The following is a 23291-nucleotide window of genomic DNA, read 5'->3' as shown; positions in this document are numbered from 1 at the left end:
AGTGTCGAATTTTCTTCATGTATTTCTCAAAAAAAAAACTACGTGGAGGTGTGCTTGTTGCAAAATATCTCTTCAATCTCCTTTTCTTTTCTTTTTTTTTTGCATTAATGGTGTTTTGGGCATCTTGATAAACATATCACAAAACCTTTGAAACTCGTTCAGTTAGGTCAGAGGATAGCATCGACATGTTAGCTTTCAGCGAACAGGTTACCACATGTTTAAGCCACCGTGCTGTTTTTCAAGACCATTTGTTGGGTGCAAAAAGGTGTTTATTTTTTTTTAGCTTATTTCTCTCCCCCATTACAGTAGAACAATACAGTCTACTGTATTTTCTACATCAGCAGTTGCAGGATAATGTAAGAAAGTGATTAAGTGGAGAAACGGTGTGGGACTTTTGAGCTCCTGAGAAGAGACGTGTTAAAAACTCTTAAAGCAACCCTACTCTGCTCTGTTTTTATTCAATAACAACTGCTTGCATGAATGTATCTTTTCATAGTGATGGGCCCACAAATATACTTCCCCCTCTGCAGTTCTTCTGTCTCTATTTTCCAAAGTGATCTTAAATAGACATGTGAATCAAACGCATTTCCATTGACTGCGTTGACGCAAATAAACAAGGCTACATTGTGCTGTCGGAGGTTGGAAGTAAAGGGTATGTTGCTAATGGTTATAATTCAGTTGAATGAATAGTTGTCTACCAGAAACTATCCCTGAGGAGTGTAATAACAACTGCAGTGGACAGCCACAAGAGAGGATGTCAGTGAAACTGAGGAAGGCTCATCTTCAAGAATGACTTACATCTTGGAATATCTAAGATATTTCAGTGTATCTTGAAAGACGTCAGTCAGTCACAAGTTACACAAGTTAACTGTGAGCGCACTGAGACAGGAAACAGTTGGTAAGCCACTTTTAATCTTTGTAGGGTCAGATGCAATTTTCAAAAATGTTTCCATTTCCCTTAATGATCATCAACTCTTTTTCAGAACAGGCAAGGAAAGAAAGCCCCAAGCAGGCATACAAACTACTCATACATTAGTGGAAGTTTTTTTGAGATCTTGTGATGTGAATCAAAAAAGAGACTCAAAACACCTCCTAGTGTTTTGTATTTGGCCAGATGTAGAAATATAACAGAACTGTGCATCATTTTGTCTTGTGATCCACAGATTTATTCAGAGTGTAACATACTAGTAACATCACATAAAAAAAAGAAAGATGGATGATTAATCCCTAAATAATCTGTCAGAGAGTTGAGAAAATGTATGTCTCATGTTTTACACCGCTTGTTCACAGAGGAAAGCATCACAGTAACGTGTCCAATCTCACACAATATAAGAGAAGAAAACATAACAGCTTCAGTAATGAAGACAAATAAAAAAGTAAAAATGGCAGTGATCTGACCTAGACAATCCAGCTAATCCTTGAGTCCAAGTGTACGTTTTTGCCAAAGATTTTCACGTGATATCATGTTCGTGAGAATGGGTCGGATAGATAGATGGATGAATGTGAAACCCGAAACATACTGTAATGTTTGCGGCTGTGGCTGGTAAAGAGACATCTATTATTTTTCTGATTCCCTGAATAATTTCCTGAAAATCTTTCACTTGGTGCCAATCATTACTCTGCTGTCCAAAGAGTTCATATTTCTCCTGTTTTAGCCTCTTGCTGGCTCAGGGTAAAGTTTTGAAGAGAATTTAAAACCCTTCTTATCCCTCGCACAGCGCTTGATGGCCGAGCTTTGTTGTTGCCATTGTTCCCTATGACCCGACTAGAACTCTTCACTCTCAGAGTGCAGCCTTTTTGTGGTTCCCAGAGTTTCCAAGACAAGAATGGGAGGCATAGTTTTTAGCATTCAGGCTAGTTTCCTGTGAAACCAGCTCTCAGTCTGGGTACAAAATGACATCTTCTCTGCTTTGAGGACTAAAACTTTTCACATGTTTGAAAGAGCTTAAATTCACAGATTTTTTGTGTATTATTCGCAAACATTTAAAACTGTTGCTTATTTTGCTGATGTTTGCTTTCATAAAGGTTGCTACCTGTGCACTGACAGTGCATTCCATGACAAATGAAAAATGGGCATTTCCAATATTCAGCTAGTGAAAAATCGAAAGAATGCCAATTTAAAGTCCGATTTCCTGATTGGAATATATTTTTTTAATTTTTGAGTTGGTGGTGACTTTAGACATAAAAATGTATGCTCTCAAGCACAGAAAAGTTATTTTTTCATAATATGTTACCTTGAATGTGCCCTCTTTGTCTCTTGTATACCTTTAATCTTTTGTCTTTTACTGTCATTGCTAGTTTTAGTCATCATTTCATATTTTACTCTTTGTTTCACTTTGATGCTTTTTCTTTTAAGCTTTTTGCTCTGAAAAACATTTTGGGTTCTACAAGTGCTAGAAAAGTGCTGAATTGAGTTCCTCCCATGGCACTTCAAAGACATGCATGTCTATGTGAGTAGAGGAGGACTTTACCCCTCTATATCACGCTGCTGCTGCAAACATTAGTGTTGTGGAGGATCATAGTGGGCCGAAGCATTGGCTCCAGTTGCATTAATGCCCAAAGCTGAAGTACTCAGACCTCACAGGCACTGTCTGAGTGGTAATGTAATGTTTAAGTTGACGAGAAAGAATGCAATCCAGAGATCAAGTTTGAATCCTTACTCAAGCAAAAGCTGAAACTCTGAGCAGATTGGTGTATTTGTGTATACACACATATATCTGGGAGCAGGGTTGATCTCCACTGATTGGAGAACATTAACTTTCTATTTGTTTATGAATAATGTTAATGTTAATAACAAGCATAACTCTGTTAGCATTAAAAATCACATCGGTATGCTGAACTACCTTCTGTTAATTTGGAGACACAGTTTATCTCTCACTATGTGAAAAAGGCAATGGTCTGTGTCTTTTTTACATGATAGAGGACGGTCAGTGTTTCGCCACATAATAACATAGATATTCACTGTCTCGTTACATCTAACATGCCATCGATGTTGAACATCTCACCATGCCATGATGTAGGTAATCTACACAGTTTATGCTTATAAAAAGGGATAAAGAACCTGCATCAGTCAGCTAACTTCAATACCAGACACTGGAGTCTGAGACCCAATCCACATAACATTTCCCACTGTTATTTCACTTTTCTAATTTTGCTCTCACTTGCAAATGTTAGGGGTTATGCCATAAAGATATATGGTTATGAATAGAAAATTATACACAGCTAGGAGTTTTAGACAGAAGGTAGACATTTCACTACTCATGGTTTAGGATTGGCATCATGTCTCGTGGACGTTGCCCTAAACATAACACCACACAAAAGATACTTTGCACCTTGTTGTTTCTATCTATGGATGGTAACACAAAAATGTCATTGAGCCCATCTGACTGTCTTTGTAAACTCAGATATATGAATTCTGATAACTGAATTCTGCAACTCAAATTGCTGTCATTTTGAATGACATAAGCTGTGAATAAAGAATTAAGCAAATACTCAGTAGCACTCAGTATGACTGCACCTTTAAGACGGAGTAAGAGGGCTCAAACCCTGGCGCCATTGGAAGCATATTGTAATAAGGCTTAACATACTGATGGAAGATAAAGCTGAGAAAAGGAAATGTAGAGGAAGGGGAACTGGGATGTGTAATCTAGTACTGAATGATCCCTCATTGAGAAGAACAACACCCTGTGCTCTTATGACTTTATTTTTGTGCATTTTGCATCACAAAATAAAATCATAGTCTCTGTTTTTAGTAAATGTAAGTTTTTCTCCCCAACTGCTCCGTTGTTGATCTCAGGGGACTTTTTAGATAAAGGAACAAGCAAGCAATGGAGGGAAGGCGGCATCTGCCTTCCTTTGTTATAAAATTCCTGCGCTGCACGCAAGTCCCTTGACATGCTCACCTCCTCGATGCTAGTTAGACTAAGACTGGAAAGACACAGACTGGAAAGAAATGTAACACTTCCTGATTACCTGTATCTTTTCCAAAATCTTGACTGTCCAGCTAATGCTTGATTTCTACCGGGGAGATGGAGTAAAAGAACAAGTGAAATGATAGATGTGAATGCCATACGTATTTGTGAAAGAGGGATAAGCTTGAAGGAGAAGATAACTAGGAAAAGTTTAAGGCTGCAGATTGAGACAGCGGTGGGACACGAATGGCATGAAAACATGAGTGCGCACACTGTGATAGCATCTCTTCAGCCAGCTTCCTTTTGCTTTGGAACATTGCTCACATTGCTAATGGTATATGTAGGCAGTCGACAAGCTTAAACCTGTTCTTCTGACTTTTAAATAGAACAGCCAGCCCCTGTGTTTGGCTCTTCCTTTGCGACAAGGCCAGTCTAGTACCAGCCCAAAAATGCAAACAGGACATCTCGGTGCTCAAGGGAAACCAATCTTCATTATGTAAGGAAAAAAACAACATGTTTCGAGAAATATGTCTCGTTATGCCAAAGTCATTAGAGGTGGTCCCTTGCCACTGAGTCAAAATAATAGGCAGTAAATGCTACCTTTTTTAGAGAAACTTACATAAAATGCCCAACTTTTTGCTCCCTGCACTTTAAGCCTGAAAAACACTACAAGGTGTTGAGTGTCAGGCAGATTTTATACTTTATCCTTGTGGGTTTCCTTCCCCTCATTTGAAGCGTTTGTCCGGTTTATTACATTATCTTATTTCCAATCAGTCAAGTTTGTAAAAAAGGGCCGCCAGCAAGGTCAGCTGAAAGGTAGAGAAGTGGGAGACAGATGCACGATTACGCCGTGTTGATTACAGTTTACAAGAGCAGGACAGGTTTCTAATGGAATTATGTGTCACTGAGACTTTGATTGCCCCTATAATTGCCAGTTTATCAGCAGCAGAGTAATTGCAATGTGATCAGGTAGGCAGCACTACCTCAAAACTCCACTATGTGGCTGTATGGTAAATGGATAATAATGTATGACACGGTGTGAAGCAGAAACAGAAACCTGATCACCCCAAATCTGTACTAAGTAGCACTCTTTGCTCCTTGGAAATGACAACCCAGATGGTTCGTTAGACATGTTTAGAGCTGGACTTGGACTTAAATGAGATTGCCATCATACAAATGAGGATTTATTTAAACTCCAAATTGAAGTTTTCAAACAATAAAGATAAAAAAAATAATCAGGCAGACCTTGTCAAATCATACACTTGAGACTCAACAGTGAACAAAACTTTGAAAGAAAAGCATCAAATTGCCCTTTTCTTCATTATTCAGCATTAATTCCTTAACTCCACTCTAACTGCGTTTTTGGACATGTTTGGGCAATTGAAAAAAAAGCTGTAATCACAACTTTACCATCAAGCATGTTGTTTTCAGGCTGGCTGTCAAAATTCCTCCTCCTTTTAGCTTCTGTCTCCACCAACTCCTGACGTAAATGTGAAAGTTCTTAGCTGCTTCTAGGTACGACAAATGGGTTAGACTTGTTTCACAAAAATATAACAATAAGTTTAAAGATAGTTGATAACATAAAAACAACATAACATATTGGCTGACTCACTGTACCATGTGTTCTTACTCAGCTTGTTTGAACAGGATATTGACACTCGTTTCTGAACACTGCTGTACTATTAAACAGTATGTATTGTTTAATACTTTGTGCACCTCTGCAGCTTTCCATGCAAAGTGTTTAATCTAACAACTCTCAGCTTCCACTTTAATCCTTCTTTAATGTGTGTCCCCATCCTTCTCTCTGGGTTGGAATAGTTGATTCAAGCTATTATTATTTTTTATCATTATCATTTTGAGAAGTTTTCATAAACTTGGCACTACATTGCACAGCTGAGCCAAATGGGTACTCAACAGCAGAGGGGATTTTATCTGCTGTGACGTGGGAGTAATTGCCTTCATATTCTGAGCTTCCCATAATGATAGCAATCACCTTGGTAATTGTCAAAATAAATTAACGTGTGCAGTTTTACATTTGCTTTCTTCTGTTTTATGATTCCTGTCCCTGAGTCCTGAGCATGCACGTTCATCCAAGCCACCACGGTGTCCTCTGGTCAAATATTAAGCTGAGCTGCAGGTCAGAATCCCTTGTGCATCCAAGCACAGAAGTTGTGTCCATTATTTCATGCTCTATGCACGTGTGTCTGTTTGAACAAATTCTTTTGTATGTGTTCGTGTCTGATGTGCAAAAGGTCAAGTGCATTTTATATCGATGGTTCTTGTCCAGTGCGTCAGGTGAGACATGTCTGTGAGGGCCGCGAAATGAAGGGTGCAGGCTGCTAAAGTGAAAACAAATATTTATTCATAGACCATTTTTCCATGCTGTGTGGAAATGATAGCCAGTTTTTCGAGTGAGAAATCAGAAATGAGGACCCATACTTGACTTTAGATTGTGTGAGGTCCTTCCCACCAAGAGACAAAGATACTACATATTGCCAAGAATCTGTATTGGATGAAATCGAATAAAGTTATTTAATTATCCTGCCTATTGTCATGACTCACTTAGCCTTAATAGAGTGGATGATAAAGCCCATGTGCTCTAATGTTTCTGTAAGACGGCATTGGAATACACAAGATCAGCAGGAGTTAATACCTCAACTAAAACGTTCATTAAATGTGCTTCAGTGATTTCTCATGCATTTTTGGAATACCCACTCCTCTTGTTGCATGTAGAGTTTTAATGTAAGTGTCTGCAGTGAGCCATGGGAAACCAAGGGAACTCTTTTAACGTACAGCGCTCTCTGAATTGGATTTGATGAGATTAGTGTTACCTTAGATTAGTCTATTTTGGTTTGTCACAGCACTGAGCCTGCAAGCTGACAGGTAGTTTATAACCATTAAGTCAGAGCTGTTGTAATGTAGGGTTAGTTTTGTACACTATATTGCAAACATGTGCAGTACTTTATGTCTTAACTTCTCTTCTCTTCTCTCACTCTCTGTCTGTGCTCTTTGCTTTTTCTGCCATCTCACAGAGTGTCTCCTAATTGAATTCCTCAATTATCTAAGAGTAAAATCATGCTTCCCTGTTGAGTTACAGTTTCCTGGGTTGTTGTCTGTTTGGTTGTCTCCAGCATTCCCCTATCCTCCCCCATCACTGATGCATCCCTGATGCCTGTCAGGCAGGTCCAGGCTTAGGATTCAGGAGCCCAGTACCCGATGTAACATGCATTCTTCACACACATTTGATTTCATTGGATATCCCACACTGAATTAATCTTGTATGTATGATTACTGATGCACAACAGCTGAACTGCTCTAATCTGGTCTGAGAAAGAGAAGAAAAAGTAGGATACATTATGTCTGTATATCTATTGGTAATCTTTATTTTTTGTGTTGAATGTCAATCTCACAAAATTAAAAAAATCTGCCACCTAATAGTGTAACACTACATGAAAATTCCATGTGTGAAAATTATATGTTAATTTGAAACAGGTGTATACTCTGATGTATACTCTGACATTTTCCAGAAGCACAGTGAATCAAGTTTCCCCGCTGAGCTTTTTTTAACTCTTGATGTGATCGTGGTACAAAGGAAATTTCCAAAGCTGCATGTCAGTGTGTTGAATGAATGGCGTTGCCATGTGTGCTGTGTAAACTCGACCTCCATCTGTGGTTTCCCAAAGCAGGTAAAGCCCAGATGGCAGAACTGCAACTGACCATGATTTGAGCCCCTCAGAAAACTGCATCACAACACTAGAAGGAAAAAAAGAACAGCATTTCATTGTGTGTGACTGAAAGCCATGTTAAAAAGAAGAGATTGGCTTGCTTTGTATTTCATCTCACTTTTGCTGGTCATCCTGATAAGAGACTAGATGAGTGATGAAGCTGGCAAGCTGTTCAGCAGCTGCTCTCCAAGTTAGCTATCTGACAGGCTTCATAACAAAAGCAATAATCTAGAAGTGACTCAAAACTCTCTCTCTATATATATATATATATATATATATATATATATATATCGTACAAAATGTCTTAGAATATGTCAACATATTAATATTAACTTTGTAAACTCTGTAAAAAGGGACATTTTATTCCTCCTGTTTGAATGGAAAAAATTAGCATATATTTGATCAGGCAATACAAAATCCCCAGAAAAAAGCTGTAGTTTTTAGCGTGTGGTCTGAAAATAAGCCAGCCCCCATCCTCTGCATTGTGTTTTCCCTCACTGTGTCATCCTGTGACCTTGGTCTGTGGGATAGTATGCCACTTCAGTCAGGCGCCATTTGCAAATCCAGACACATGACATCAGATGATTGCATTTCTTCTTGTTTTCATTCCAGCTCAAATAAATCTGCATGTCACTTTTCACCTTGTGGTCTCAACCTCACATCCACCTGCAGCCTGTTTGTTTTGAAGTCTGTACCATAGAAATTAGTCAAGATTAGTGTTGCTATGAGCTGACAGAATATTATAACAATCCACAGGGTGAATGGCTATCTGTACATAAATTGTGTAACACTAAATATATGACAAATCCGAAGACCGGGAAACTCTAGTTCCTCTGCAGATATCACCCAGTCACAGCTGGACTGAATGGGTTTTTTTTTTTTGGTAAAAAGATCTGTTTTCAGACTTGGGTAATAAGTTTTGTTCCAAAAGTGGCTGAAAACTGCAGGGGCTTTTCTGGTGAATTTAGTCCATAATGGCTGAACAAACAGTGTTGCACTTGCGAGACTAGCATTATCAGCAATTCTGGAGATAACACAGGGTGTTTTTACTGGAGGAGACAATGGGAAATGAGGGCTTGGGGTGGGGATGGAGCGACTTAAGGGTGGGCGTACATTGTGAACCAAGAAATGTCTGGGTTTCTTTACACCAGCACGATTAATCCTTTTCTCTCACAGACACACCGTCAGCCATGGCCAATGAGAGTTTGTGGGAACTTTGCTGGGACCAATGAGAATCCTCACTACAATTACATTCTTCAAAAGCTTGTCCCCTTGAGATGCAAGGTATATGTTCAAAACAGGAAATAGTTGCATAAACCTATATATTTATTTGTAATGCCTGTGGGGTTTATTTCAGGCCCAGTGCTACAGTTTACAGTTGTTAGTGAAATGGTACTGTGACATTCCTTTCTTGTTCTCAGGCCCTCATGCTGGTCTCTTCATGGCCATCCCCTGGGTCTGCTCATGCCATAGTGCAGCCACAACTGAACTCAGTTCATGTTTTCTTACTTGAGGATGCAAGGGCAGTTTCTACATAGATTTAAGTTTCAAATCCGCCTTTATACAGCCTAATGCTTTATACGAAAAACTAAATAAGCTGGGGAATAAAATGTTATCATTATTTTAGAATTGTTCTAGTTTGTAATATAATTACATATCAAGTAGGTTTGTTTGCATACATATGAATGGTTATTAGTCCGATCATCATGTCTGCAGTGAACAAACTGAACTGGGACACACTGTAAAGCATGTTGCAGAACTAGGATATGAGTAAGTAATTATGATCATCTGTTATCAGGGAGAGAGTGAGTGTGAACTGCACACATTTACATTAAGGTATGCAGCTTTTACATGGGTTAATATCAAGCTTGCTGTCAACGGTTTGTAAGTACCTCCAAAATGCAAACTAGCTGTTTGTGTAACTTCCGTATGATGTCTCAAGTTTTTCTTGTAGAATTTTTCAAATCTAAGTAAAATCAATTCGGAGATTTGCTCAAATGGTTGCTTAAAATGTGTTTAAAATGATTCAATCTATGTTACCTAATTGTGGAGTTTTGGTGTTTAACAGGTTTTCAGCATTTTTCTCTTTTTGGGTTTTGAGAGCTGGACTAAAATCAGGGCTCCGTAACTCCATAGTACTTAAGGTGAGCAAAAGCCGTCAAATAACATTATGTTATAGATTGACCTAAAACAATGTACTGGGCTCAAACTAGCTGACCATGTCTTCTGTGTTCTTACAGCTAGTTATAGTATTTTTTGATCTTCATTTTAGAAATACATCTTCCCTTGGATGACAGAATTTGCTGAACTTATAATTTTGTGAAGAGAATAGTTCAAACGTGGCACCATAGATGTTGGGGAAGCAGAGCACCAACTCAAAGAATCAGATCTGGTGGATTGAAGGGTCTTGGTCTGGTTTTTACTGACTGTATATGGACTAGGCTATGGAGCAACACTCTGTGTATGAGTAACACACTGTAAATTAATTTTATGTAGGGAGAAACACTGTATTGCAGAGGTCTGAGGGCTATGCATCCACTCAAGAACTGCAAAGTTTCTGTGGTCAATGGACGTTCAGTGGATTGAGTTTGTGCAGGGCCACAGTGACTTCAGCGTCACCAGCATTTTCCTCATTATTCACTTGGAAGTGTGACACATTTTTACCACAGACATAATGAATGCAAAGCTGCCACAGTGTATCATAGCAGGAGAGCCTCTCGTTTTTCCTTATTAGTATGCTCACATTGGTCAAGACCTTGTGTGTGAGGGGCACACACACTTTTGATATGATAGCTGCACAATTCAGTATTGTTGATAATCTAATCTTAACAGCAATGAACAAAATGTGATTCACACCTAGGCAGTGTGGCAGTTCATTCGAGCTGGTATGAGATCTAATTCAATCCCATGGCCACACTCCCAATCTCTCCGAGCAGAGAGCACTGCATTTTATCTTATTTTGAAACCTAATTGACATACCTGGTAACAATTTGAATCATTCAAGTTTTGCAGTTATAATTTCTATGATGTGACAAACTCAAAACATGCATTAATTTCTGCTTTAATCAGACTTTAATGTCTAATTATAGTTAGCTAGCCAGCTGCTATTCCATGCCTAATACAGTCCCATTTATAATGTTCCAGTGTTAGTGGTTGAGGTTGGCTTTTGCTCACCTTGCTCACAGCTAATCCTACTGTGTCATTAAATTCTGGTTTTGGACCTTTCCTAAAGCAGAAAAGTCAATTAAAAACTGCTTATCAGCCCATCTCCACAATTCAGTAAATGTTTTAAACAATTATTGTACACATATATTGTTTCCATGCACATATCTGTATTTGCTTCGCTCAGACCTTAAATGCAGAATGCACATTAAAACAAACAAAACAAAAGAAATTGAGCTATCATAATCACCCAGTCCGAATTTAGACCTCAACCTGATTGAAATCGGGTTTGATTAGAAGCAACAAGCCATTCCTCTAATGATTAAGTTACCAGACAGAAAGCCAGAGCAGAAACTATACGCCAAAACATAATCAAGCAGCACTGACAAACAAAACTAAAAAAATTCTAAGAAACACTGGATGATAAGGCACGGAAATAATTGTCTCGTTCAGAATTCAGTGTCACTTGTTTAAAGGTCTTGCAACTAACTTAGAACTTTTATCCGTCTTTACATTTTTCAGTTGATGAACGAAGCTTGTCCGCCATGACAGAGCCTCTAATTGATTTTCAATTGGGTTAGTTCCTTCGGACATGTGATATTTAATTCAAACATATAAAGCAGTTACATTTTGTTCATCTGCTTTTGTTTCAGGGTAAGTTTGCTGGCTCTTTGTCACACCGGTGATAATATCATTATCCACACTTTTCCCACATTGATAAACCACAATGGCTGCTGTGAAACTGTTGAAAGGGCTTCTTAGCTTTTCCCAGGAAGTTACAAAAGTGACTTGCATAAGAGAAATGATTATACAACGACTGAGCTTGTATGTCTTCTGATCTATCTCCATGACAACTGAAAATTTGGTGAGCTGAAGACCATGTCATCTAACATACAGCTACATGAGTGCAAAAATATACTGTAATGATTTGTAAAATTGCTTGCTGCATAACTCTGAATTGGTGAATGTATATTTTTTTCTTTTGTTACTCATGGTGTATACAATGTTATCACTAAGAATGCTTTTACCCTTACTGGGAATGCATGACTTCATGATACTCTTACCTAATTTGATAGAAATTTACTGAAAATAACACAGAAAAAAAGTTATTTTAGCTCATGTCATGATATGAGAATTGGTAACAGTCATGCACAATTGTGGTTGTAGCTGTGCAAACAGCTGTGTTGTTATAAATAATATGTGCTTCACTTTCCTGATATCACTAATGACTCTTAAACCATTACAGACATATGCAGTTAGCTGTGTTTGTGTTGGAGACTCCAGCTGAGGATCTATCTATCGATTATGCTCCTTTCAAGGCACAATTTCCAACCCAAACTCAGTAAACATTGGCGCAATATAGAAATATCCAATAGTAATCCAGGTACTGATGAAAGATCGTTCTTGATGCGCTGCCATGAGAGGGATCAGAGATCATAGCTGTCCAATTTAGGCTTGAGCAACTGCTCTTTACACATTGAAATTCCTCAAAGCTGCAGATTCTCTGCTTATCTTTGCTCATCAAATACTTTTTTGGATATAGCTTTTATACCAAATCCTGATTATAAACACCTGTTGACAAGACCTATTTAAAAAATGTTTCCTTATTGGGGGATGTAGATATTTTTTGAAGTGTACCTATGAATGTAATGAATTAGTGTGTCAACAATGATTACACTTCAATAGAGAAGCTGATTACTTCTACAGTATATCCCATTAATGGATGTGACACTTTTGTCATTGCCTTACAGACCAGGAAGGCCATGTTTTCACAGACGATAACTGCATTGATTACATGATTACAGCTCTCATTAGACATCTGTGATTAGATTTGTAAATGTTATTTTATTTTAGGGCAGTGATTTGCCAGTACAGGCGCTTTAAACAGAGCAGAGTGGCTTTTGAAGAAGTAATGCTGACTGTGTGCTTCATGCCGTCGGAAACTAAAGGTCAACAATCTTTGATTGTACACTGGTAAGTAACATTAATGATGTGATGGTGTGTGATGGTTATCCATCAGGTCAGAGCAGAGCAGATACTGAAATGAGTTAGGTCTTTTAAGTTGAAGTGTACTTTCTGGTGTTTTCTTTTCTGTTGAAACTCCAGTTGGCGCAGGGCACTCAGCCCAAACTCATACTTCATTAATCCTTTCTCAGCCTAATGCTGACTACAACCAATGATCTGTTGGAACAGAGGTTATTCCACAATGTAACCACTTCATCACCCATCTGGTACTATGATTTATAACCCATCACAGCTGAGGAAAAACACAAAGAAATTATTTCTATATGGCCTGATGACATTGTTTGACCTGAAAAGGAGACAGACACATCCCCCAATACAGTAGTTAATAGTTAGAGACAATGATTTATTGTATTACAGATTCAAAATCTCCATAGCTTCCAAAACAGTTTTTAATGAAAGCCAGAACACGTTCTTCTATGTTTCCTCTCTATCCATCCTTTCTGTCACAGTGATGAATTGTTTTGTCTCAACTTCCAAAAATGAAGGTTAACACAGCAGAGCCAAAGGTTGTGGTGATGAGCCTCACACAGTGCCAATATATAGGCTATATGGGCTAAGTTATAGTTTTATGAAACACAAGCCTTTGATTGCAAGTAATTCATCTGGATGTATAAACGCACAAAGGTAATTTCCTTTCTTTTGAAGAAGATCACACAACTCATTAGACAGATTTGAAATGGTTATACCATGATGTACCAGTCTGTAAATGCACGTGATTACAACTTTACAAGACTTTTCCTTTGAAATGACTTATGCCAAAAAAAGACAATTGTTTCTAACCGTTCTGATCTTCTGACTGCTCGTGCTATTTGTTCTGGCTGCCCTCTTTTTAGAAGCATTATCCTACTTCCAAACATGGTCATTATCATGTGATTATTACATCACATGAAAATCTTGCCATAGCTCCACAGCTAAGTTCTACTTTGTAATTCACCAAAATTGCTATTAAAGTGGCTAATTAGAAGGTGGAAAAACAATTGAAATAAGTTCCTTTTTTTATTTGTGCATAAGATACCTATATGACAAAACAACAGATGAATCTCTAACTCACTTGTGTTTAATTTCTTTGCAGTGTTGGGAAAAGAGGTAAACTTGACAGTTCCATCTGTCAGCTAACACTGTGCAGCATATGGTGTATAATGTAGCAAAGATTAACAACCAATAAGATAAGATAATAAGATTTTGCATAACTCTTAGCCTTGTTTCATATGGTCAAGTGTCCTGTTGGTTATGAAAACATGTTACTTTCCAGCTTTTAGTAATTGTGGATATCTGGGGAAAACAGAACTAGAAAGGAGTCCAGCTGGGACACAGTCACAATGCATTTTCAAAAACAAAGCACAACTTGTTATGTTACAAGTTATGAAGTGGACAAAAAGAAAAATAACTTTTTTCATCTATTCATGGTGATTTACTTTGTCAATGTGCAGGGTTTTTAAAACCAGGGTCAAAGGCAGAAGAAAGCATTATCCTCCTACTACAGATAAGTGTGTTTTGGGTTTTTTTTCACTCTAAACGCTTTGCCTTACAGAAACCTTTGTGCTATTTGGTGACCAGAGATGGGATGTCTCAGATGGCAGGAAACATTGCTGATGCAAATGACAACCCCCTTAATGCCTGTTCTAATTCACACCATTCATCTCATTTTACAGTGACTGGTCATTTGTCTTGTGTTTGTCAACCTGTTCCCTCAGCCAAGCATGAAGTAAGCTTTGAGTGGGCCTCATCTCAGGAGAGCTATGATCTGCACGTCCGCAATGTGGGTTCACTGGTGGACATATCTGTCTTGTGACCTTCAGAACTCTTGGTACTCCCCATTCAATGAAAATGAACACACTTCATTAATTCTTCCAACTCCATGGCTGAACACTTTCACCTCAAACTCGACCAATAATAGCTAAAATAATACTTTTGCAATAGCTAAAATTCAGGTCATCTGATGATTCAAAATGAGAGAATCGATCTCTTCAACTCACAGTTTTGGAATGACATGTTCTACAGTATTTAAAGAGAGTTTAAAGAGAGCAGATTTGCTGCAGGCAAGCTGTGGAGATAGAAATGAAAACAAATTTGCAGATTCATAGCATTTACAAAAAGAGTGTAGAGTCATATTGTTAGCTTCTTTGAGGCTAAGGGGGAGTATTGTCATGATTCAAATTTTATAGATGGGTATTAAATTAGGAGATGAGAAAGTATCATGATTTGACAGCAGGTGATTTATCATTTGGCAACATGTGCATCTGGAACAGCTAAGAACTTAAGAATATATAGTTTTCTAATGATATAGAATAAGTCATTTTTTAAATAAAATATAAAGAATAAAAGCTAAATGAGAACAACACACCAAGTTAATTATACTGAGGCAATATTTTTGTTGCTGGGCAGACCTGAAGCATTAGTTCCAAACCTGAAAATGGTCTGACAAAAACAAACAAACAAATTAAAAAAAAAGGTAAACTTTAAATCAGCACGCAATAACCAAATGGTAATTGTTCTGTAATGAGACTGACCACAGCATGTTGTGCTGTAATGACCCTATCAGTCACCATTTAACTGGAACACACTGTGTCTTTGTCTTTCTTCATCACTTGATGCATCAGTGACTCCGGTGAGCTGTAGTTAAATTCATACAAGAAAAGTAAGAGCTGTGTGTCCTTTATCATACGTTTCTCTTGTATATATGTATAGTCACGTGAAATAGAAATATAGCCACAGCAATGCTAACAGTAATTTTTTCTGTATCCAAATGATAATTAGTCATGAGCTACTTAAAACTAAACTTATGTCTCAAGATTCAGGCTGAATGTTTGAAAGAAACACCACAGCCATTGGATGTAGGCTCCATATCTGCCTATCACTAATTTTAGATGGATTAACGCTGATTTGGAAACATTGAAGTGATCAGTGACCAATTACCGATCATTATCGACTGCTATTCATCAGCCTTCAGCAATAATTCAGGAAGACAGATTTCACAAATATCTGCGGATTATCTTTGGAGGTAAAACAAATCAAAACAAGACTGCAGCAAGCTTTTACAGCAACATGTAGGAGAAAAAGTGAGACTTTTGGATAGCTCAGCTGGCAGAGTGATCATCAGTGCTTCCACATGTCAAAGTGTCCTTGGGCAAGACATCAAAACCTATATCGCTCATAATATGCGCATGGGTGGGTTATTGTCGAGAGAGAGTCCTTTATGCTGTATTTGAGTTTACAAAAGTATTTTTGTAAATATATAGATTTAAGGACATTCAACCTCACTGATTGTTCTGATTAGAAATGACAAAGCTGTCTTTTTTTTCCCCTCCACAGCCTTACTCAGAAGAAGAAGAGTTTTCATTTTTATTTTGGTGCACTGATGGCTTTTCCTCTGTGGGCAATTAAAACGTTTTTTAATTTGATTGAATTGGCTAGATTGTCACCACTTAGGTAAATCTTTTCCATACAAGCTATAAGACATTTTTACATGTATTTCCTAAGAGGCAGAAGATATTCACTCGAGATAATCAGAAAGTAGAGACAAAGAAAATATGCAACAAATAGCAAAAAATTCATCTCTCCAGTTGCACCATGCAGTCAAATAGATTGAAAAATAACAATTTCATGACAGAGACGCTCATGAATTATTCCTCAAGTAACCTGCATAACAGCAACTTTTTTTATTTAAGGTGGAATATCTTAGATATAATCCTCCTTTATTGATTTGTTGTGACCATTGAGCCAGCAGTAACTGGCTCATTTGAGCCTTATTTATACAATACACATATTTTCATGACATTTTTGGGATGCTTTTCTTTTTTACCATCACAAGAACTTAAACAGAACCAATTATGACCTGTTGAGCCCATTAGCATGTGATGGTATGATGTGTGGTTTTTGTATTTCACATTTTACAGTTGAATCTTGCTCGATAAGCACCCCCAAAAAGACACGTACAGCATCAATGGAGTTCGGCTGGTTTAGTCTGTTTGTATATGTTGTAATTCAACAAAAATCCACTGTTATATGGCTGATCTGGCATTTACTGTGTTCGATCTATCGCTTGAAACACCGTTGCGCAGACAAATCTACCATGTCACAGATCACTCGCGACTTGTGTCAGTGCAATTATATCCATTTAGCTGTTCTGTTCATTGTTCCTTGGAGAGTTGAGGTCGTGCCCATGGACCTCTTTGACTTCAGTGTGAAACTACAGTCCACCAGGATTTTGTTGTGCATGTGATGTAGGCAGCTATGGTGCCAGGGGAGAGGATAAAAGTGGTAAGGATCTATCTATTTCCTTCACTCCGGGGAACAAGAAGTATTATTTTCCTCTTCAGAAAGTGGTTTCCAAATGGTGAGTGATGTTTCTGCACACACACACACACAAATTATGACCTGTTGTGTTCGACTGTTGAAATATCTGTTATAATTAGTAATAATAATAATCATTTTATCTAAATAATTACACACTGACATCATCTGTAAGAAACAACATCCAGTGTCATTTTGACGCTGAATGAGTGACCTCTTCAATTTTCCTACCGCATACACACATTTCCTATTACTGGCTGGCTATTCCAGGCCTTTTCAGTTGATTCCTGGAATGACTTGCTATGGTTGCAGATATCGAATACTTGTATCAATACACTCTATGAGAAAGTTAATGCTAATCTCAGAGTCATCTCTATATACTCTAGGAGAGTCTGTAATTGTAGAAATGGACAGCAATTTCTTACCATGTTTTGCCCGGTAATCTTCTCCGATGAGACATTGAAAAGCAGAAAGCAGTTGAAAATAAGTCAGAGATGCATATAATATAGTTTACGTACCCTGGGCTCTCTAAGATTGAAAAATAAATAAATAAATCATTGAACTCTGCCAACATCCAAGTTGTAAACTTTATTTAGTAAAATAAGACAAATGCATTTTGCATTTTGCCCAGTTTGTTACATAGTGCAAAATCTACCAAAGGCACTGTTCCGGAACGGTCTGAAACGCTTCATTTGCAGTCCAGGCTTTCCCTGCTTTGCTAAATGACATAAACGTGTGACAAATCTAATGGTAAACAGATCTTTAAAAAGTTATTAGTTTCCTTGTACAAAAAGAAAACTTTGGAAATGTACAGCAGCTTGTTTCTGTCAGGAAGTGGTAATATAACACACGCCAGTAATGAAATAAATGGGCAGTTACTAAAAAACATAGAGGCTGGCCAACTCAAAGAGAGAACGCTCATCCTTCCGCTCCTGGGATACATAAAACTAGTTGTGTAATCCTAGTCAAATATAAACCTTTACCAAAGATTTTCTGCTGCTTCAGCTGGCGGTCCACTCTGACTGTAGAATATCATTGATATCTTTTGAAGTGTATAACTTGAAATGAAAGAAATCATCTGCAGCCAACTGATTACTCTTTTTGTTGCTGTTGTTACAAATGAGTTACATACCTCGTGATTCACTCAAAGCTTTGACATCTCACAGTCATTTCCTGACTCCTGAACAAAAGTCTTATCTTCCAAAACGACTGTGTCTGTTTACTAACACAGGGAAGTATTCTCTCTTAGTGTTCTGTAACCACAAATAATTAACGAGAAGAAATAGGGTTAAATGCTCCCCTCTTCTGTCGGTAAGAAGCACTCCACCCTTTGCTAGAGAATGAGCCGCATTCCACAGGAAGTTTATCCGTCGCCTCTTCCCTTCATCCCTCACTCTTCCTGCCTCAACTGATCTTTACTGATTACTGTTGGCTGGGTGGGCTGATAAGAGATGTTAATGAGAAGAGGAGAACCTTGACCATTTAGAGATGTAAAGCCTTTTTTACAAACACATGAGCTATGACTGCTCGATTGGGGGTTACATTTCATATTGTCTAAAATGAAACATACATAGGTGCAAAGTACGGGTCTCTAGCCCAGCACATGGCCAACACATATACAAGCATTGATACCACAACTTTAAACCACATCAGTGTCAAACATTTCATTTTTCCTCTTTCTTTTTAACTGTTTTAGCAGCTGCCACAAGTTCCATCAGATAGCATGATTGTTCCAGGCAGGTTGGCTGTTAGTCACCGTGGCAATCAACACCGTTCACTCAAAGTTAGCACACCTGCTGCCACTCCAGTCTGAAGACCAGTGCAGAAACTGCTGCCACATTGTCTGCGGCTGACAGAATAACTGCCTGTCATCACATCCTGTGGAAGGTGGCATGTCTCAATGCCACCAACACTTTACATGCGATCAATATTTTGACATAGAGCAGGTGATATGCAGACTTGAGTTCAGGAGAGCACAGCCATCATCACCGTGGCTCAGGGGTTAAGTGCTGTTGGCCAAAAAACATTGTGTCAGCACGGCTCTCCTCCCAAATCTAAATCTATGTGTATTGCTGATGTTTGTACAGTTTATCATGTACACTTTTCAGGAGTTTTCATAAAACTAATGTCACATTTATAGTTGAGATAGGAAAAATTTCCAGTTAAACAGCTGTACGCATTGTTAACATGTCTGATTACAGACTTGTACATTACTGTGGCATGAATTTGTAAGCAATTGTCACATTGCAGAGCAAATCTAACCAGAGTGCCATGTTTTCTAACAAATATTCGGCTGATACAAATCACCTCTCCTGTTGTACAGTTTGTGACAAATTACACACAAAAGTGTTACTTACACAATGACTGTAACCATTAAAAAAAAGTCATTTTAGCTTATGTAATGTTGTACACGTTAAGAGCCCAGAAGATGTTACACGAAGTGTTAAAATTAGAACTGACGATTCAGATCATTGTCTAGATGGAAGGTCCAACGCCACCAAAAGACAACCAAGTGGAAAGAGAGGAAAATCAGAATAGCAGTTCTGAATTACATCCAAGACATTTCTTATTGTACATTTTGTAGCTTTGCAGCTTCGAGCATCTCTAAATGCTTCCTCAACAGCCTTGTAAAAGTTGTCATCAAAATATGCTTCATTACAAAACATTTGTTCTTGAGAGGAGCCCTTTTGACTTTAACCAGAATCGGTAATAATTTATCTAACAAGAGCAGCCAATACACGTCCAGTTTTTAGTATGATCTGATGACCTGACTCTGAGGTCTTTGTTGTTGGCACATAGGTTAACAAAGTCTTCTATGAAATGTTTCTCCAGTGAGCTCAAACAGCCTTGAAAAGTACAGCTGTGTGTGTTATTTGTTTAATCACATTGTTAGTGATTAACAATGTGCTGCTGGGTTGATGATGTTCACATCATCCTACCATCTCATTACAGAATGTGTTACTTTTTTGTAGCTGTGTTCGTATTTGAAGTGTTATTATCATTATACATTATCAAATTAATCTGGACAGGCATGGATGCTAACTGTAATTTGACTTGTAGGGGGAGACAATGGTAAGAAGATAACAAGTTGACCATGCACTCAGTACACAACTTCACTGACAGCTGAAAAGATGCTCTGCATTTTATTTTCTATCAAATAATCACTAAAAGAGGGTTGAAAATAAAATTAGGTTGTATCAGGAAGCTTAGACGTGTCACAGCCAAACTTAAAATGCAATAATGAAATGTGTTTCCAATTTCCTGCATGATTACTTTCCCTGTTTCCTGTTTCTGAAATGAATTCAGTGCATGATGGGTGAAAATGGGGGCAAAATTAAGCAAACAAAACGTTGGGAGACTTATGTTAAAAGCATTAAGACATACACAGATTCAGGCTCCAAACCACAATCCATGGCGTTGAAATATTCAAAAGTCAAATAAAAAGCTCTCCATCCCGTTCCTACGATACCAGCAAGAATTTGAGGCAAACATGTGGTTCAGGGGAAGGTTGGAGGGTGAGGTCTGAAAGAGGGAGTTTTGGAACTATGTTATGATTAAATGTTTCATGACATGAACCATGACCTGGCTACAGCATGAAAAAAGTGATCTAATTGTTATTTAAAAAAAATTTCCCTGTGACTCTCAAGATGCACTACTGCACATTGTCAGTATTTAAAATGGAGACAGATTTCTTTCAAAATATACCAGCATGGCTGCCAGGGCCCAAAATGTCTTTATAATATCCATGTTTGGACCATATCTATGGAAATCTTTACACCTCTGACAAATGAGTGCAATAATTGAGGTTTGAACCTCCCTATTGTTGAGCCCCTAGAAAGTCAAGAGTGTTTGCTCAGGTATGTGATGACTGGCTTTCACTAACAGGGCGATGAGATCCAGATGTCTGGTGTTTCTGCTGCCTGAATGGAAGAGGGCACTCCAGCTCTCATGTGTGGGTAAGTTCTGTCTCGCACACCCCAGAAGTCTAATAATCAGCTCCTCTAAAACTGTAGTTAAAGCCAAAACAAATCAGTGAACAGGAGGGAATCTGACAGCACCTCTTCAAGCAGTCATGTGAGATTTGTTTTTTGAAAATAAACTACCGCATATCAGGACCTTGACTCTGGATGATTTATAGGGATTTGATATAGACAAACTTCTCTGCATGACTACCATGTTCTGTTTTGCTTTTAAGCTTCATGCTTCTTGGAATATTTCTCAGGTTTCAAGTATCATCTAATCAGAGCTTGTATGCAGGTTAGAGTATCTTTCATCAACTGCAATGAGAATGGAAATGCTGTACATACATATACATATAAATGTATATATATCTACAGTATATATATATCTATCTATCTATAGATAGATAGATAGATAGATAGATAGATAGATAGATAGATAGATAGATAGATAGATAGATAGATAGATAGATAGATAGATAGATAGATAGATAGATAGATAGATAGATAGATAGATAGATAGATAGATAGATAGATAGATAGATATAACCTAACAGCTCATGTGGCATTGGCTATGACGGTTACACACTAGACAATGAACAACATACAAGATCATTTTGTGTGTTCATCTGAAACTTGCAATATTAGGTAACTGAGGAATTTGGAATTTAATTTGGAAGCAGTGAGTTTAGAAGAGGTGTTGGTGTAAACATCAATACATTTTCATATCCCTGGTGTTTCAATGAATAATATCATTAATAAGAACAATCTATGCTCTCAAGCCTTTTTTCACGATGGTCAACTATTGTTTTTAATACTTTGTTAATCTGATATATCTTTTTAAAAAACATTTGTATTTTTTTTAATAAAGTTGTGATTATATGGAACATATTAAAGATTATTTTTTTGTGGAATCCAAACCTCCACTGATGAGGGAAAACTGTTGAGTCTCTGCATCTAATCATATTGTTTGTTTTTTTTTCCTGAGGTTATGCAGCATCCTTTCAAACATACAGGTGAATGTAGATTTGGGGTGAGCAAGACTCCTAAGTTTTAAAAGCTTGACATTCGTGGGTCTAAGGTCTCTTAATATGACATTAAATCCAGAAAAACACACAGAAACTGTTAGATGTCAAAATTAATGATATTCTTTTCACAGAGGCAGATCCAACGTTTCTAATGATGCCACTGCAGCTCTGCTCACCTCAGACACCATTAGACTCTGTTGTTGTTATGCACATAAATGCTTGCTCTAAATCTTGACGCCAAACTATAAGGATGTTTTGGTTCTCAGGGGATAACACAAAATGAGAACAAAGTGTGTTTTCCTTTAGCTTTTAGATCACGGGAGATGTAGCATATCATAGACAGTCACAGAGGAAAGAGTACGTCAGAGCATTGTCATTTATCACCGGAGCACTAACTACCTCAGCAGATGAAAATTTCTAATGGCTCAGTTATTCAGCTAAATTGTCACCACATGTTTAAAAGCATGACTACATTGATTTTAATGTGTTAGCTCTGTATTATGTAAACCATGCACACATACAATGTCAATGAGGGATATTAGGATAATAATATGAAACAAGAGTCAATATCTTTCTTGAACTGTTGAATAAAGATGTAAATCATTTACAATGAAAATGAGACACACATGTCATGGATTTTGAATCAAGGGTCCATATACCTTTGTTAGAAATAAAAGATGTGACTTCTGACTAATAAAAAGTTTGCGCGAAATCGGCCCGTGGCTGAATTTTGATTCCCTTGGAGAACACAAAAACATTTCATCATTTCGTCTTTCATCAGAATGAGGGACAAATACTGAATATCATTCGTGAATCAACCTTTGTAAAGTTAATGAAATGGTGTATAGAGAACAAAAAAACATGATCTGCCTGGCTACAGATTCATTTGTGGTAAAACAGTGACCCCTGCAGGAGGAATTCTCATAAACAGGCTGTTGGTTGATATTAAAACAAATACAAATTGATAAAATTGTGCAAGTTGACTTAACACCAAATGAAATTGAACCTTCCTAACAAACTGGCTGCAGCAAGATTGGAATAAACAATGTCAGCAGGTCTGAGCTCATGTCGGAAAGTAAATCATATAAATCATTTCTTATAAAATGTATACCAATGCAAAAAGAAACGAAAGGAAACAAATAAAGCAGAAAGAAAAAACGTATGTAGAATACATTGTTAGTTCACAGG

General features: G+C 37.6%; 2 protein-coding genes across 2 annotated transcripts in view; both read left to right on the top strand.

Annotated features, from left to right (window-relative positions):
* Nucleotides 1-23291, top strand: part of LOC140310071 (glutamine--fructose-6-phosphate aminotransferase [isomerizing] 1) — a 107650-nt gene that overhangs the window by 36727 nt on the left and 47632 nt on the right. The window lies entirely within an intron of this gene.
* rab11fip1a (RAB11 family interacting protein 1 (class I) a) overlaps nt 1-23291 on the top strand; it is a 99354-nt gene that overhangs the window by 63094 nt on the left and 12969 nt on the right. The window lies entirely within an intron of this gene.

This window comes from Leuresthes tenuis, unplaced genomic scaffold, assembly GCF_036924035.1.
Source record: "Leuresthes tenuis unplaced genomic scaffold, fLeuTen1.0.hap1 SCAF_6, whole genome shotgun sequence".
Classification (NCBI taxonomy): domain Eukaryota; kingdom Metazoa; phylum Chordata; class Actinopteri; order Atheriniformes; family Atherinopsidae; genus Leuresthes; species Leuresthes tenuis.
The sequence above is the reverse complement of the archived record's forward strand: the minus strand, read 5'-3'. Positions and strand labels throughout refer to the sequence as shown.